This window comes from Oryza sativa, chromosome 11 (assembly GCF_034140825.1).
Source record: "Oryza sativa Japonica Group chromosome 11, ASM3414082v1".
Taxonomy (NCBI): domain Eukaryota; kingdom Viridiplantae; phylum Streptophyta; class Magnoliopsida; order Poales; family Poaceae; genus Oryza; species Oryza sativa.
Genome location: NC_089045.1, coordinates 17,990,002 through 18,005,334, shown reverse-complemented (window position 1 = coordinate 18,005,334; position 15,333 = coordinate 17,990,002). Strand labels below are relative to the sequence as shown.

Sequence of the window (15,333 nt, the reverse complement as noted above, 5' to 3'; positions counted from 1 at the left end):
TCCTAGGTCATGTGTTATGAGCATGAATTCTATGTCTAGAAATGCTATTGCTGTGGTGTTACAGTCCCGTATGTTCACTTACCCTTTCACCTGATTCTATGTATAGTATCAGAAGACAGAAAAAAGTTGGGTGTGGCCCATGAACTACCGCTTTTACAATTCATCATCTATTTGAAAAAAAGTGTAAATAGAAGAGTAGGTACTCAAAAATACCTCGAATGCTCAAGATTCAAGCTTTTAGCCATACATCACATGCAGGAATTAGTGAGGGTAGATAGATATATGTAGGCAATTGCATTTGCCAATCTTTCTTTTTTCCGCGTTGCTATTTTGATTTTTTAAAAATCAAGTCTTTTGAATATCTCTGTGTTTTAATGTAGCAAATCATCAAATCATTGAGCCAACCATCCTACATCTTGTTGCGTAGCCCCGTCTTGATAATCTTCATTGCCGAGAAGACCTTCTCAACTGATGCAATTGCCACCGGTAAAAGCTATGCCAACTCATTGAGATGATATACAAATGGAAATACACTATGCCTCTTCAGTCAACCATCTTTTTTTGCAAAGCTTGCAAAATCATGACAAACTATGAACTCCTAGAGCCTCCACACATGAAGGATAAATGTCTGTAGTTGATTTCTTATAGCCTTGCGATCATCAAAAGAAAAATCTGTAGATTATATGATCTACTAACATGAGTGCTTAGCCATCTATGATCACCTTAATGTGGAACAATTATGGTCACAGACCGTTGTTTGAAGCCATCAATGCAGTTTTCCTGGTTCCCTCTGCAATGCTGTTTGCCGGAATGGATGTAGAGGTAGCAATCCCTCGAACCGCTCTGGCGGCGTAGGGGAGGAGGTAGTCGTAGTAGTTGTGCAGTCAATGTGGCGGCATGCCTCAGGCCTCCACCTGCAAAGTCCTCGGACAGCACTATGACTCCCTTCCAACGCAACTAAGAATCGGGAATTAGGGTTTGGGATGTCGGGGAGATTGGAACCTTGAGAGAGATCGTCATCTTTCTCACGTGTAGGCCTCCCCTTTTTATTTTGCGCCGAGAAATCAGGGAAATCTTAATAAAAGGAAATTATTGGTGCTTCTGATCGTTGCACAATTTAATTAAGGAAATAATTGCTATTTTAATCACACACCAATTTCGCACGGGCAACGGGTGGAAAAATGACCATAACGAGATTTTCTCCTGGTTTCCATGCTGAGAGATAAATTTGCCAACAATATCCTCCTGATAAATCTTCGTAAGCTGGGCAAGCCTATCCACGTGAAATTTAGACTAAACAATCTCTAGGATCAAGAGAAGCAAAGCAAACAAGCAATTCGGAGATACCTCATTAAAGCTATGATTCAACTTTGTGTTAATAGCATCTATTGCTGCATAAAAGGTATCAACAAGGAAACACATGGATGGTCGTGACATTGTTTCTCCCCTGTTTTCTTGATTGACCAATCCCTGGAACTGTATCATCCATATTTGGTATTGGCATATCATTTTCTATGCAAAATACTGTAACCTCTCCATGCAAAGGTTCCCAACCATCGTTTCTCAAATTGATCAAATGGTTTTTCACCAATGTTCTCTGATCGACCGATCAGACCTGATCGCCATGGCACCGATTAGGCCGATCAGGTTGGTTAATCGTTGACCAACCTGATTAATCGAGGCAGATCGGTAAAGTCTGTTGCCATAACCTAAGAACATATATACTATATAGTGCACAACATAAAGCAATAATAAAGGAATCCTTTGAGTTTTGATGTGTGCAAGAATCCATAACTCCATATCCCAGTCGCGTACTCCATATTTCTTTTGACTTGCTGCTGAAAATAACACTGAACTGAAACTAGTAGCTGAAAATAAGACTTGGAGGCTGGGAGCTTGAGGCCTAGAGCAAATATATAAAATAGGGCAACTAAGAACATAATTAAACCAGCAAATCATAGTAGCCAGCAGCCCGGTATCCAACCAGTAGTAGTAGCACATAAATAAGCAAGTTCACTACAAAGTACAAGCTTAAGTGCTCAACTGAACAACGCATAAGCTCCAAGTTCGAACACAAGCAGCCATCTAACTAATCAAATCATCATCCAAAAGAAAGCTCCCTCCATCTTCTGTTGTTGCTGCAGTTGTTGGTCCTCCTCCATCTTCATCTTTAGCTTCTGAATCAACATCACTTTGTTGTTGTTCTTGTCCACCATCTATTTGATTATCATCACTGTCATCTTCTTCAACAATATCTTGGACAACAGCAATTGTCTTCCTTGAACACTTCCTTTTCCTACCATAAGTGACCGCAACACTATCACGAGCAGCAGCAGCAGCCGCCCTAGGCATGTCACGACCTCATAGAGTCTGAGTTGCACCAATAGCTTGATCAACCCAATTGAGATCATCATCAGCTGCTTGAACTACTTCACAATTGTCATCAACCCATTCATTCTCCCACTGGAATTCTTCAAGGAGGAGTGGGTTGCATCTCGTTCCTTTGGAGCCAAGCTCTCTAATTTTCTGAAATCTATTTGCCATCTTCCGGTTGTAGCTAATATGCACCAACTTGTTCAACCTTTTGTGTTCTAATCAGTTCCTCTTTTTGATATGGATCTGCACATGAAAGATAAAACAAAGGAAAAGTCACATTGGTGGATGCAGTTAGTGACAAAATGCAAACTTTAGCTAGTACTAGTAGTAGTTGCACTTATATTGGCAAATGCACTTCAGTTGCACTCACATCCAGAAGCTGAACATCAAAGACAAATAATCCATTTTGTAAAACTCTGGAGCTCAAGTGCTCGGCCACCATACCGCCAGGGTTTCATTTCTTGGCTTTTCAGAAGTTTGATAATCTTTGTAATCTTCTTGGCGGTAGGACCACCAATGAAACTTTCCCTCACGGTTAGCAGCCAAGAAATCTGGATTTCCATGTCACTCTAGAATTGGCAGTTGGCCGCCAAGATATATTGCCTTGGCAGTTTTCAGGCTATCCTTGGGTGATTTTTGGCCGCAAAGAAAATTACGGATTCTTGTAGTGACCCCACCAAAGAACTGAAATGCAATAAAGCGAAGTGAGTGTAGTTCAACTGGTTAGATTCCTTGTGGTGGAACAAGCACACTAGGTTCAAACCCTATATTTGACACAGGTGCTCGCATTTACGGCTAATTATTCATTCAATGGTAGGCGACGTACCCGTCGACAGTGAGGCGCCCGTGGTGACTCCATCAATCTTGAGATATACTAACCCAGTCCTTCGGAGGTGTTCATAGGGGTAGGGTGCGTGTGCGTGCGTTCCACAGCAAAGGATGCACACAACCATGCTCACAATATTATCTGGATATGGCACTCCTTTCCTGATGATATGATCCACTCTATAAATCTAGGATTTTACTTTATTTTTAATGTTGACCAGTGGCGAATCTATAACAAAATTATAGGGGTTGCTCTTTCGTATTGTGTTATGATCAAAGACATAACACTACAAAGGTACAGCCACAAATTCAATAAAACAAAATTGTTCTTAACTGTTGCATTACTTTGTGACCGAAAACCACTCGACTTGTATAACCCCAAGATCGTTCCGTCCATCGATGTAGAGAAATAAACCAAAAACTAATAACTTAATAAGTAAGGGCTAGTGACTAATCAGTCCACTTAATCACCCATGGACCACTACATGTTGTCTTTGTTTGTTCCTTCTTCCATGTTTCATTGTCGGGTTTTATAATCATCCAGTACTGATTGTTCGACGACACATCAGTGTCAGTTAGTGCCAAGACCCGACACTGATGAGTAACACATCACTGATGAATCTTACCATTTGGAGTGAGATGACTAGACTTATGGTGCGAAAAGATATCAATGCCATTTCTTTATAATGCTTGGCACTGATGCCGATCACATCAGTGCCAGGGCCGAGTCATTAGAATACCCGGCATTGATAACCCTAACCATATTAGTGCTAATTTTGGATCTATGAACTTAACTTTTTCATATGAACTTGGATTGCGACAAAGTTTATACAAAAATTGTAGCTCTCGACAAGATCTATGATTTTGTAGTTGAAAACTTTTTCATTTGAGTTCTTTTAGATGCTCAAATTCAAGATTCAAATCCCTTTGCTAACAAGATTGATGTATAGATGAGTTGGTAAGAAAAGGTGTATGTGAGGTAGAGGTCTGAGTTTGAATCCTTGCAATGGCAAAAATTATATGCACTTTGCGAAAATAGATATTAATGGTTGGGCTTTGTATATAAATGAGTAAGGATGGTATGAGTATTAAAAAATAGTTTTTTTAGCCTAAATTTTGAATTTGGATCCGTATTATGAGTGCCGTGTTTAGCCCACACCCAGTAAAGATAAACCCATATCAATGTCGGTTCTACACAATACCCGACACAGATAAGCCCATATAATTGCTGGGTTTAGAGAATACATGACACAGATGAGTCTATAAAGATTCTGCATAGGTGCTTCTAGGCACATCTATTCTTGATCGGGACCTGACACTGATGAAATGGGTCATCAGTGGGGTCATCAATGCCGAAAGTTTTGTGTCGAATCTATTTCCGACACTGATACTAGTTACGAAGTAGCACTGATGTCATTTTTTGTAGTAGTGCCCCTTCATTGCTACTAGTGTTTGCTTGCCTATTTGCTGACTTGTCTTGCTGGCCTGGCCTGCTCCTTGCTGGCTGTTGCCACTATGGTGATAGATGGACCGGGACAAGGAAGGTCGGAAGGTGAAGGAAGCAATGTCGCAGATGGACATTGGCGTGGTCATGTCCATGGTTCCGGTTCGCATTCAACGGTGAAGCCTAGTAACATACGATGATATGTCTTCTGATTTATTTATCAATATTTAAAGATATCTATCATGTATCAACTATGTTTTATGAATTGACTTATATTTGCAAATTGACATGTTTACTATTATCTTTGGTGTATGATGAATTATCTATGACGCAAGGATTATTGTCTTATTTAAAAATAAAGAGACGATATTAAATGCTTGTGTTTGACTTAATTTATTGATTATACTATATTTTTGTGCGATTGTAGTATAAATATGGTATGTGTTATGATTAGTTGTCCTTACGAAGTTAGCATCTTAGCCCCATCTTCTTTTTAATCATGCATCCGCCACTGTGGTTGTTCTGGACTTCTGCTACACGCTACTCCTCACCTAAAGCTGTGCGGTTGCTGCTCTGCATGCAGGGCAGGGGGTTCTGCCGGGATGGAGCTGGGGCTCATGCCCCAACAAGACCCAAAGGTTAATCTGCCCTTGATGTTGATTTCTGATTGTATGCCTGTAAATTTGGATATATAGGATACATAATAATTGTTCGACAACAGGATGATCATAAAAGGCATTGTGATAAAATGTGGCTTTGTAAGGGGGAGAGACAGATTGGATCGATGACTGAACCGAAATGGCCAATTCTTTGTGCACTTACTCTATACTGCCTCAAATATATGGTCTATTTCAAAAATTAAAAGGATCTCCTGAAACTTAAAGTATTTTTCTGGTTATTGTTGAGAAACAAGGTAATGACATCGATATGTGCCTTGTGGTGGGATTGTGACAATTCAATGTTGACATATCTTTTAAATGTCGAGTCAAGAGACATGTACTATAAACCTAATGAAAAAGTTAGAACATGATAACTAAGCAATTCTAATATAGATATGTTTTGGAGATGCATAAGTTCATAGCATCTGAAAAGGTCCCATCTTCCTTGTTTGTCTTCCTTAGCAGCTCAAGGATCTTTTTGCTTGTTTTCTCTTTTCAATATTATGAAGAATTTCCTGTACTGTCTTCCCCTTTCTTTCTGTCCATATGTCTGTGCAAGATACTTTCTACTTTATTGTTTGCAGGGTGAGGATATGTCTTTTTAAAAATGCAGTGGGAAAAAAATGGGTGTTACAAGTGGGACAAACCCATTTGTAGGCCAGGCCAATTAAGTAGGCTGGCCCATAAGTCACCCACTTAATTTGCCTATAAGTGGGTTCACGCCTTCACGGGCTCTTGAGCTACAAGCAAAATTGTCGAGAAAATAGGATGCAACATTATGTATACTAAAATATTTTTTTAACTTTGAACGCATATGTTTAAACCATGGCATTAGCATTGGAGAAACATCAAGATTTTAAATAGTGATGATAATATATGAAATTATTTTTAAAATTCTGTAATTATGTTGTCTTTGGCTCAAAACATTTCAGTTTAAATTACAATTGGACAAAGAGATTCAAGAAAGAAAGATGCTCTTAAGCAATAAAGTAAATTATTTTCAATAGTTCAGGGGTAAAATGAGCCTAAAAATGGTTTAGAGGGCTAAGAGAGTAAAATAAACTTTTTTCCTTGTAGTTTAATGAACTTAAAGACAACCGTAAACCAACTTATACCATTTCGTTTGAGGTGAATTTTTCGTAATTCAATGAAATTTCTAGTGGCTAGGGACATCAAGTCACAATTTTGCATATTTTTTACTAATATAGCATTTTGAATTTTGAGCATTGTTTTTTTCTTAAAATCCTTTTCTTTTTTCCAAGACAGTGATTTGGTATCTGGAATAGTTCAAATAGTTCAAGGGAGTAAAATGAACTTTGTTCATTGCTATTTGATGAACCTCAAAATTTCATACTAACTCATATACAATTTCCTTTGAGGTGACTCATTTGTCAGAACATCCAATATTTTTTTGTAATTCAAGGGAACTACTAGTTTCTAGGCACATGAAGTCACAAAAATTTGCACTTTTTCCTAACGTAGCATGTTGAATTTTGAGCCTTATATTTGCACTTTTTCTTTTCTCAAAGACAGCAATTTGCCATGTGGATTTGAAGATTTGTTGTACTATACAACAAGAAGATCAAGTTTTTGGTTGGCTTTTATTTCTGGACATAGTTAATACAAGGGATCTTTTGGATTGAAAGCATTGTATCCCAGCTCATGCGACTGCCCTTTGTTCTAGCTACCATTTAAATGTTAGGGAAACTCGATAGCATCTCATCTTCTCATGCGATTTCTGCTCCCTTTGTTGGAGTCAGCTGGGGTGGAATTGGGTTACTGCACAGAATTTTCATCAAATGATTCAATCCCAGCGTGCTTATTTTCCCTATCATTGCTTCATGGAACTTTTTCTCTTGGCAGCTTGGAATATTTGGAATGAGAGAAATTGATGACGCTCTCTCTCTCATGGCCCGATCTTCTGGTGAGGGGTAACTCTTACTTTGATCGAGTGCGACGTTTGCGACGTGGCTACCAAATAGAACAAGTCCAGGATGCCGTACAATCGCTACACCACAAACGATGTTGTACCAACCGTGATGCGCGGTTGATGATCCCTGCAATGCAAACGAGATAACACTGCAAGAACAAGATAAGATGCAATCTAAATATTGCGAATAGGTGATTAAGCACGAGAAATAGTTACGATTGAAGTGGTAGATCTAATCGACCCGGCAAATCAACACACCAACTATTCGGGGCTCTGAATCTATATACGCTGACTAATCGAGCAAGGACTAGAGACAAGGTGATTTGCACTTGGCAAAATTCAACTAAACACAACCCGATTGTTCTAGAGGGTGTACACATACATTTATAGATAAAAATAGATCTAGGTTTTAAGTGCTAATTCGTGGAGCTGGAGGGAGACACTTCCGAGATGGGTCTAGTCTATTACAAGGCCCGAATTCGGTTTCAGTAACAACGCTGCCTTATTTTGACGATTTCCGTTGACTCGGAATGAATTTGGATATGAGACTGGATGCGTTTAAAAGGTAGCGAGATAAGCTTTCCATCAAGTTCAAGATCACCCAGATCGGAATTTGACATGAAGACACTAGGTCCGTTTGAAGTCAGTGCTATCTCCGGAGGCCGAACTGGATTCCAAAACTTATTGAACTTTAATATCTTGTAGATACTCTATTCATCCGATGTATTCTTTGACAATGTTTCATATTTCTCATACTTGGTTGTATGCATATACTTGATGGTCACATCATCAATAATTTGATTTTTAATGATGTCCAACCTGTTGTTCTCTCTTGGAAGAGAAACTTAAAGATAGATTTGAGTCTACATTTACCTACACTCATGGAAATTCATCGACCTTTGGTGCAATCATGGATTGACCATCTGTAATTTGATTTATTTTTGGTTTTGTTTGTTTCTGGTTTTGTTTGTTTCTCTCTCTTCTTTTTTTTACATAAACCATATTTTTAATATTTATACCATGGAGGCCTCCTCCACTGTACTTTCTTAAAAAAGTAACACTCCAAACAATCCAAGAAATGAAAATACCTACATGACTATGTTATTATTTCCTATATTTTACGAATGCATATATATTTAAAGTTGTAATAATATTATAGGTATACTTTATGCAAAACTCGCGAATTAACGCCACTGAAACCTGGCGATGCAATCTCAGGCTCTCAGCCCAAGGGGGGAGGGTCACTCATGTTCAGTTCATCTGCATGGAAGGTTACGAATCGTAGATCTCGCAGATAATTCAGTACAGGGAGTGGTGGCATGCTTTGGTGATGAGGTACCATGGCAATGTGTGGGCAACATTTTGTTTTTCTTAGAGGAATCTGTAATTTTGTTTTGGAACTGTTGCACCAACACCTGCATGAGATTGATGGGAAGTGTCCAGGAAGATGAGCAGAAATCAAACTGGTGCAAGTTGAATGAATCTATCACCACTATAATTGCTCCCATAGCAGCCTGGCACTAATTCCAAGTGATCACTGGAGCGAGACGTTTACATTCTCGACATTGGTCAATTCTTAGTTTGCATTTCTACTGTCCCTATCATATTATAGCTAACTAAATATCATTTTTATTTTTTTTAGATAATGGAATATAACATCCCGGCCTTTGCTCAAGAGAGTTACAGCCAATTATTACATAGTAGTACTCAAATAAGAGTGTAGTTCAATAAATCATTGAAAACACCCAATGAACAAAATAAGTAACGAAACTAAAATAAGGAGAACACATTATTGAAGTCTATTAGTGAATCTCCAACCATAATTGACAAAATTGCATAATTGTCATCTCAAGCTTGCAACATGCAACTTTTATAAACTCTCCGTCTTCTTCAAACTTTTGTAGTTGCGCCCAGTATCGGAGCCAATATGTTGTCCTGAAAATTACCTGCATATAAGAGATGGATGGTGATTTATCAAAAACTAAATTATTCCTGCTCAACCACAGAGCCCAACATATTGCAGAAGCTCCTACAAGTACAAGCTTGCTCCTTTTCTTATCCACCCCCAAAAGCCAACCATAAAAAATGTGGGTTATAATACTACGAAGGTATAAACCAAAAGAGAATTGGACTGCTCTCCATAAAAACTTTGCATAATGACAATCAATAAAAAGATGTTGGATAGATTCATTTTTCACACAGAAACAACATCTCAAACTACCGTTCCAATTCCGTCTTACCAAATTGTCTTTAGTTAATACGACACCTTTAAGCAAATACCACATAAAGATCTTAATCTTAAGCGCGACATCTTGAACTTTCAAATTATCTTGTTTCTCTCAATATAGCCATTATTAATTAAAGCAAGAAACATTGACCTTACCGTGAACATACCATTCTGATTAAAGTTCCATTTAAAACAATTAGATGAGTGATTCAACTGGATATGAACAATAGAAGCATACAAATCATGCTAAGAAACAAGATTCCGATCCACTAATGCTCTCCTAAAAGATACATTAAGAGAAACAAAATTCATAACACTAGCAATTGAAGAACATTTCCTTCGGACAATGGTATACAAGGAAGGATACTTATCTTTATAAGGCAAGTTACCTAACAATTTATCTTCCCAAAATCTTATTTGTTCCCATTATTCAGAATCCAAGAACCCATATTCAAGAAAGTATCCTAAACTTTCATTAGATCGGACCAAAAATGGGAATCACCATGTTTCCTATCAACTTGGGTTATATAGACTTTGTTTCCTATCAACTTGGGTTATAGACTTATTATAAAGATATTTTCTCTTCAACAAGTCTTGCCAAACCCCTTCCTCATTTATTAACTTAAATAACCATTTACTCAACAAGCATTTGTTTTGAATTTCCAGATTATGAAACTCCAAACCGCCTTGATCTTTGGGCTGGCAAATAATATCCCATTTAGTAAGTCTGTACCTTTTCTTATGATCATCCCCTTCCCAAAAGAAGCGTGATCTATAATAATCTATTTTTTGAAGAACCCCTTTGGGAACATCAAAACAGAAATCATAAACATAGCTAAACTTAAAAGTACATAATTAATTAACACTAATCTACCCCCAACAGACATATGCTTACCTTTCCAACTACTATGTTTTTTCTCTATTCTTTGTTCAATAACTTTTTAATCTTTGTTACTAAGCTTTCTAAAATGCATAGGAATACCAAGATATTTTACAGGAAAAGCACCTAGCTTACAACCAAAGATATCAAAGTATTGATCATAATAATCATTCGCTTGACCAAAACAAAATAATTCACTTTTGTGAAAATTTATTTTTAAGCCAGATAGCTTTTCAAACACAGATAAAATCAGTTTCAAATTCTTTGCTTGCTGTAAATCATGCTCCAGAAAAATGATAGTGTCATCCGCATATTGCAAAATAGATAAACCATCATCCACCAAATGAGGAATCACCCCATTTATAAAACCAACATCTTTAGCTCTCTTAATATCATTTTTATACATTTATCTTAGTTTGTCTGACGCAAGAGAGCATGTAACCTTTCGGTTACAGTGCTCAAGTAGCACATAGAACCTAGATTTAATTTCATATCGGAGAGAATTTCAGATCTAGTTGAAAAGAATTCACTCGTTAGACCCACATACAAACACATGTTAAGATCAACCTACGGAGGGTAAGCCCTCGTGTAGGGGGCACAGAACTTAAAGCACGGCTTAAGGAACCAGGGTTCATGGCTTTTCTCGGTTGGTTTGGATGAGACTTTTTCTTTTTAATGAAAAGTTGTGTAGACGGTCATTTCCCATTGGTCATGTTTTTTATGTTTGGCTGACAACCGTATCGTCAACTGCATCAAGATTTAGATTTAATTAAGGTTCTGCTTGTCACGCGGATAACGAGTGTATATAATTTCTTAATTACCACTATTAACTGTGTGATTCAACAAGATTATCCCATTCATTACTAGCATGCATCTTCAGCATGATCAACAAAACAAATGAAAAAAAAGGAACAAAAAGCTTAATTATCCTATAGCCACTGATAATGACTGCAGATGAGAAAGTCGATTGAATATCTGTGCTTTGTGCTCTGGTTAAGTGACACCGTAGCACCTGCTGATTTTTACGACTAAACTTTGACGGATACGAATCGTTCCAACTATCCAACGGAAGTGATGGATATGCTTTTGTCTTTTTTCTACAATCCGTCTACTAAAAAGCGAGAGACAAACAGATTAGCATATTGCTTTCTTGCCTCTCCATTCATGCTCCATATAACACATCACCAAAAATCATTTCCAAAATCTGTCATGCATGTCTGAACGATTGTATGACTTGACCATGATCATCGAGACGGCTCCAAGAACATGGCTTCTCTTGCTACTGTCCCCTGTCTTCCTCCACTACAACAAAAACCTTATATAGAGGCTCTTTGGTAGAGACAATTTTTAAAATGCCTCTAAGTTTTGAAACTCTATAGTCTAGAGACACTTTTTAGAGGCACTTTCAAAATCGTCTAAAATATTTTTACTCTACAGACACTTTAAATATTTTTACTCTACAGACACTTTAGAGATATTTTTAGTATACTTTATTAAATTTATCTTGTAGAGACATATTTTCGGCACTTTAAAATTTGCCTCATATGTAAAGGCATTTTCTTAAGGCATTTTAAACGATGTAAAGGTACTTTTTCAAATATTAATATATATCAAGTAACTAGATATAAGTAACACAAATCACTTATTTACATGTAACTAAATGAGGTTGAAATAGTTAGTACATTGAAGATAAAAAATAGTCAACTCAAGAGGTTAAGAGTTCTAGGATTGGTAAGGGATAATATTTTTCTTTTTTTTTCATATTGATTCGCTATAGTTGCCACAACATATTAATGCCTTTACAAAGTGCCTTTATTTGCATAGAGACATCTTATAAAATGCCTCTTAGTTCGTAGAGACAATACACCAAAAGACACTTATGAGACACTATTCAAAATGTCTCTATAACACTGTAAAGGCATTTTATAAATGTCTCTATAGTATTAGGAAAATGTCTCTACAAGGTATATTTGTTGTAGTGCTTCTCCTACTCCTACACTATGCTCTGGCCACATTCTCCGCGAGTCGAGCAAGGAAGAACAATAAGGATCGCCTTCCACCTTCACCTCTGGCGCTGCTGGTCATCGGGCACCTCCTCCACCTCGTGGGCTCGCTCCCGCGCACGTCTCCCTCCGCCGCCTCACCGCACGGCACGGGCCCGACCTGCTCCTCTGGCTTGGCGCCGTGCCGATGCTCGTCGCGTCGTCGCCGCGTGCCAGCCGCCGAGGCCATCCTGCACACGCACGATCACGTGTTCGCTTCACGGCCTCGCACGGTGCTGCTGGCTGATATCGTGTTCTATCGCTCCCGCGACGTCAGGTTCGCGCCCTACGGCGACCACTGGCGGCAGGCTAGGAAGCTCGTCACCACGCACCTGCTCAGTGCGAAGAAGGTGCAGTCGTTACGGCTTGCGCGTGAGGAGGAGGTAAACTAGTTAGCTACTATAGATGCCAACTTGGCATGTACTCCCTCCCTCAATTCCAAAACATATGTCGTTGTTGACTCTTCGTACAATGTTTGATCATTCGTCTTATTAAAAAGTTATATAGATATTATTTTATTATAAGTTGTTTTATCATGAAACAAAATATAATCTTAATTTAATAAGACAAATGGTCAAACATTGTATGAAAAGTCAACGGTGTTATATATTTTGAGAAAGGAGGTAGTCATAATATTTTCCTACTTGGTAGACAATATTTCCCTACTTGTGGTAGACCATGTTTCAGTCACTGTATTATATGTCTTATATCTCATAATTACAACTTGTAAAGATCATTCTCCTGACCAACATCTTTTGCTGAACCCCTGTAATATTGTATAGTTTATCCACCATCTATTATAGTATTAAACTAGAATGAAAACAAAGAGAATCTGCCTTCACTTGCAAAGCCTACAAATTACCTTATTAATTGAAGAAGAAAAAAATCTACAAGATATATAACTAGATGTGTGGTGGGTTGAAAAGAATCTGGTACCACCCTCATGTTTGATAATTGACTTTTCCATTCCAAATTACAGACACTATTTCTTATTCTTGAGGCCACCTATCACGACTTTTATGTATATTGGAAGGTGAAATATAAAATGCAGTAAATTTGTGCACAATTTTAGAAGTTTATTGTAGCCTTTTCTACACCAAGTCCAATTAAAAATAGAAATTGTAAAAATGTATTTTACACATTACATTCTTCGATAAAATGCTTATTTTCTCCCGACTTGACCCATTCCCTTATTGCTTGCTGCACATTTTCATTGACATGCGTACATGCCTACATGGGGCTAACATGTCACAGTGCGACAATAGGAATAAATAAGGGATTGTGCAAATATGTTTGGAGAATTAGGAATCCTACATTCTGTGAATTTATTATGATAGACAATTAATGTTTCAAAATAATTAGATTGGTCGCAGAGAAATTGCATAGTAGACATATGGCAAAAGAATTTTATTTAGTCTGCAAACTTGAAAGCTGCGACCACTCTCCGAGTTTTAATAAAAGTTGATCTTGTAGACATTTTATATTGGTCTCTAGCCTATAATTGCCCAATGTTAAAACTGTTTCACACAATGTTCTAGGTTAGCTTGGTCATGACCAAGATTAGCAAGGCGGCAACAGCAAGCGCAGTGGTGGATATAGGCCAGATTCTCAGGTCATTTACAAATGACATGATATGCCGTACAGTGTCAGGGAAGTGCCCCCGTGACGACAGATAGAAGAGGATTTTCCAAGAGTTGGCCAATGAGACATCGCTTCTGCTCGGTGGCTTCGACATCGAGGAGTACTTCCCTGTCCTAGCTCGGGTCGGATTGGTTGGGAAGATGATGTGCTTGAAAGCTGAGAGATTGAAGAAGAGGTGGGACGAGCTGCTGGAAGAACTGATCAATGACCATGAGAACGATGATCACAGTTGCAATCTTATCTCTGACCAGAATGACGAGGACTTTGTGGACATTTTGCTCTCTGTCAGACAGGAGTATGGTTTCACCAGAGAGCACGTCAAAGCTATTCTTCAGGTAAGTATTCGAAACACAGTTCTTTAAGTAGTAGCTTCCGTTATCTTTAAGAAGATGAGATATAAGTACGTAATGTGAATGGACAACTGGCAACCTTTTCCATACTATTTTAATCAGCAAATGCATAGTTTTTCAATCATACTTTTTCAATACGACCTTGAGGTTAGCATCAAATTCACAAAGCACATACCTTCCAATTCCTATCTAAGATCGATTTCCATTTGCCATGTCTCATATATCAATTTACGCTCTCTATTGAAGCCCATAACTAAACTGTACACAAAACTATCGGTTGGATAAATATATAAGAATATGGAAGGCTGATCGATTATCACCTTGTTATAAATCCTCAGGATGTCTTTTTTGGGGGAATAGACACATCAGCTTTGGTCCTTGAATTCACCATCGCAGAGCTCATGCAGAGGCCACGCATGTTGAAGAAGCTGCAAGATGAGGTGAGGGCATGCATCCCAAAAGGGCAAAAAATTGTTAGCGAAGTTGACATAAACAACATGGCTTACCTACGAGCGGTCATTAAAGAAGGGATTAGATTGCACCCGGTGGCGCCTGTCCTTGCGCCACACATCTCCATGGATGACTGTAACATCGATGGGTATATGATCCCTTCAGGGACACGAGTCTTGGTCAATGTTTGGGCCATTGGTAGGGATCCACGCTTCTGGGAGGACGTGGAGGAGTTTGTGCCTGAGAGGTTCATTGACAGCATGAGTAGTGCTGCTGCAAATGTCAACTTCACGGAGAATGATTATCAGTACTTGCCATTTGGTTATGGGCGGAGGATGTGCCCTGGGATGAAGTTTGGCATCGCTGTTGTTGAGATCATGTTAGCAAATCTTATGTGGAAATTCGATTGGACGCTTCCACCAGGAACGGAGATTGATATGTCTGAGGTGTTTGGGCTGTCGGTGCACAGGAAAGAGAAGCTTCTATTGGTCCCAAAACAACATGAGTAG

At 38.4% G+C, this 15,333-nt stretch overlaps 1 pseudogene; it reads left to right on the top strand.

The window, feature by feature from the left end:
• Positions 1-12,292: 12,292 nt before the first annotated feature.
• LOC4350485 (indole-2-monooxygenase-like) lies at positions 12,293-15,333 on the top strand (annotated as a pseudogene).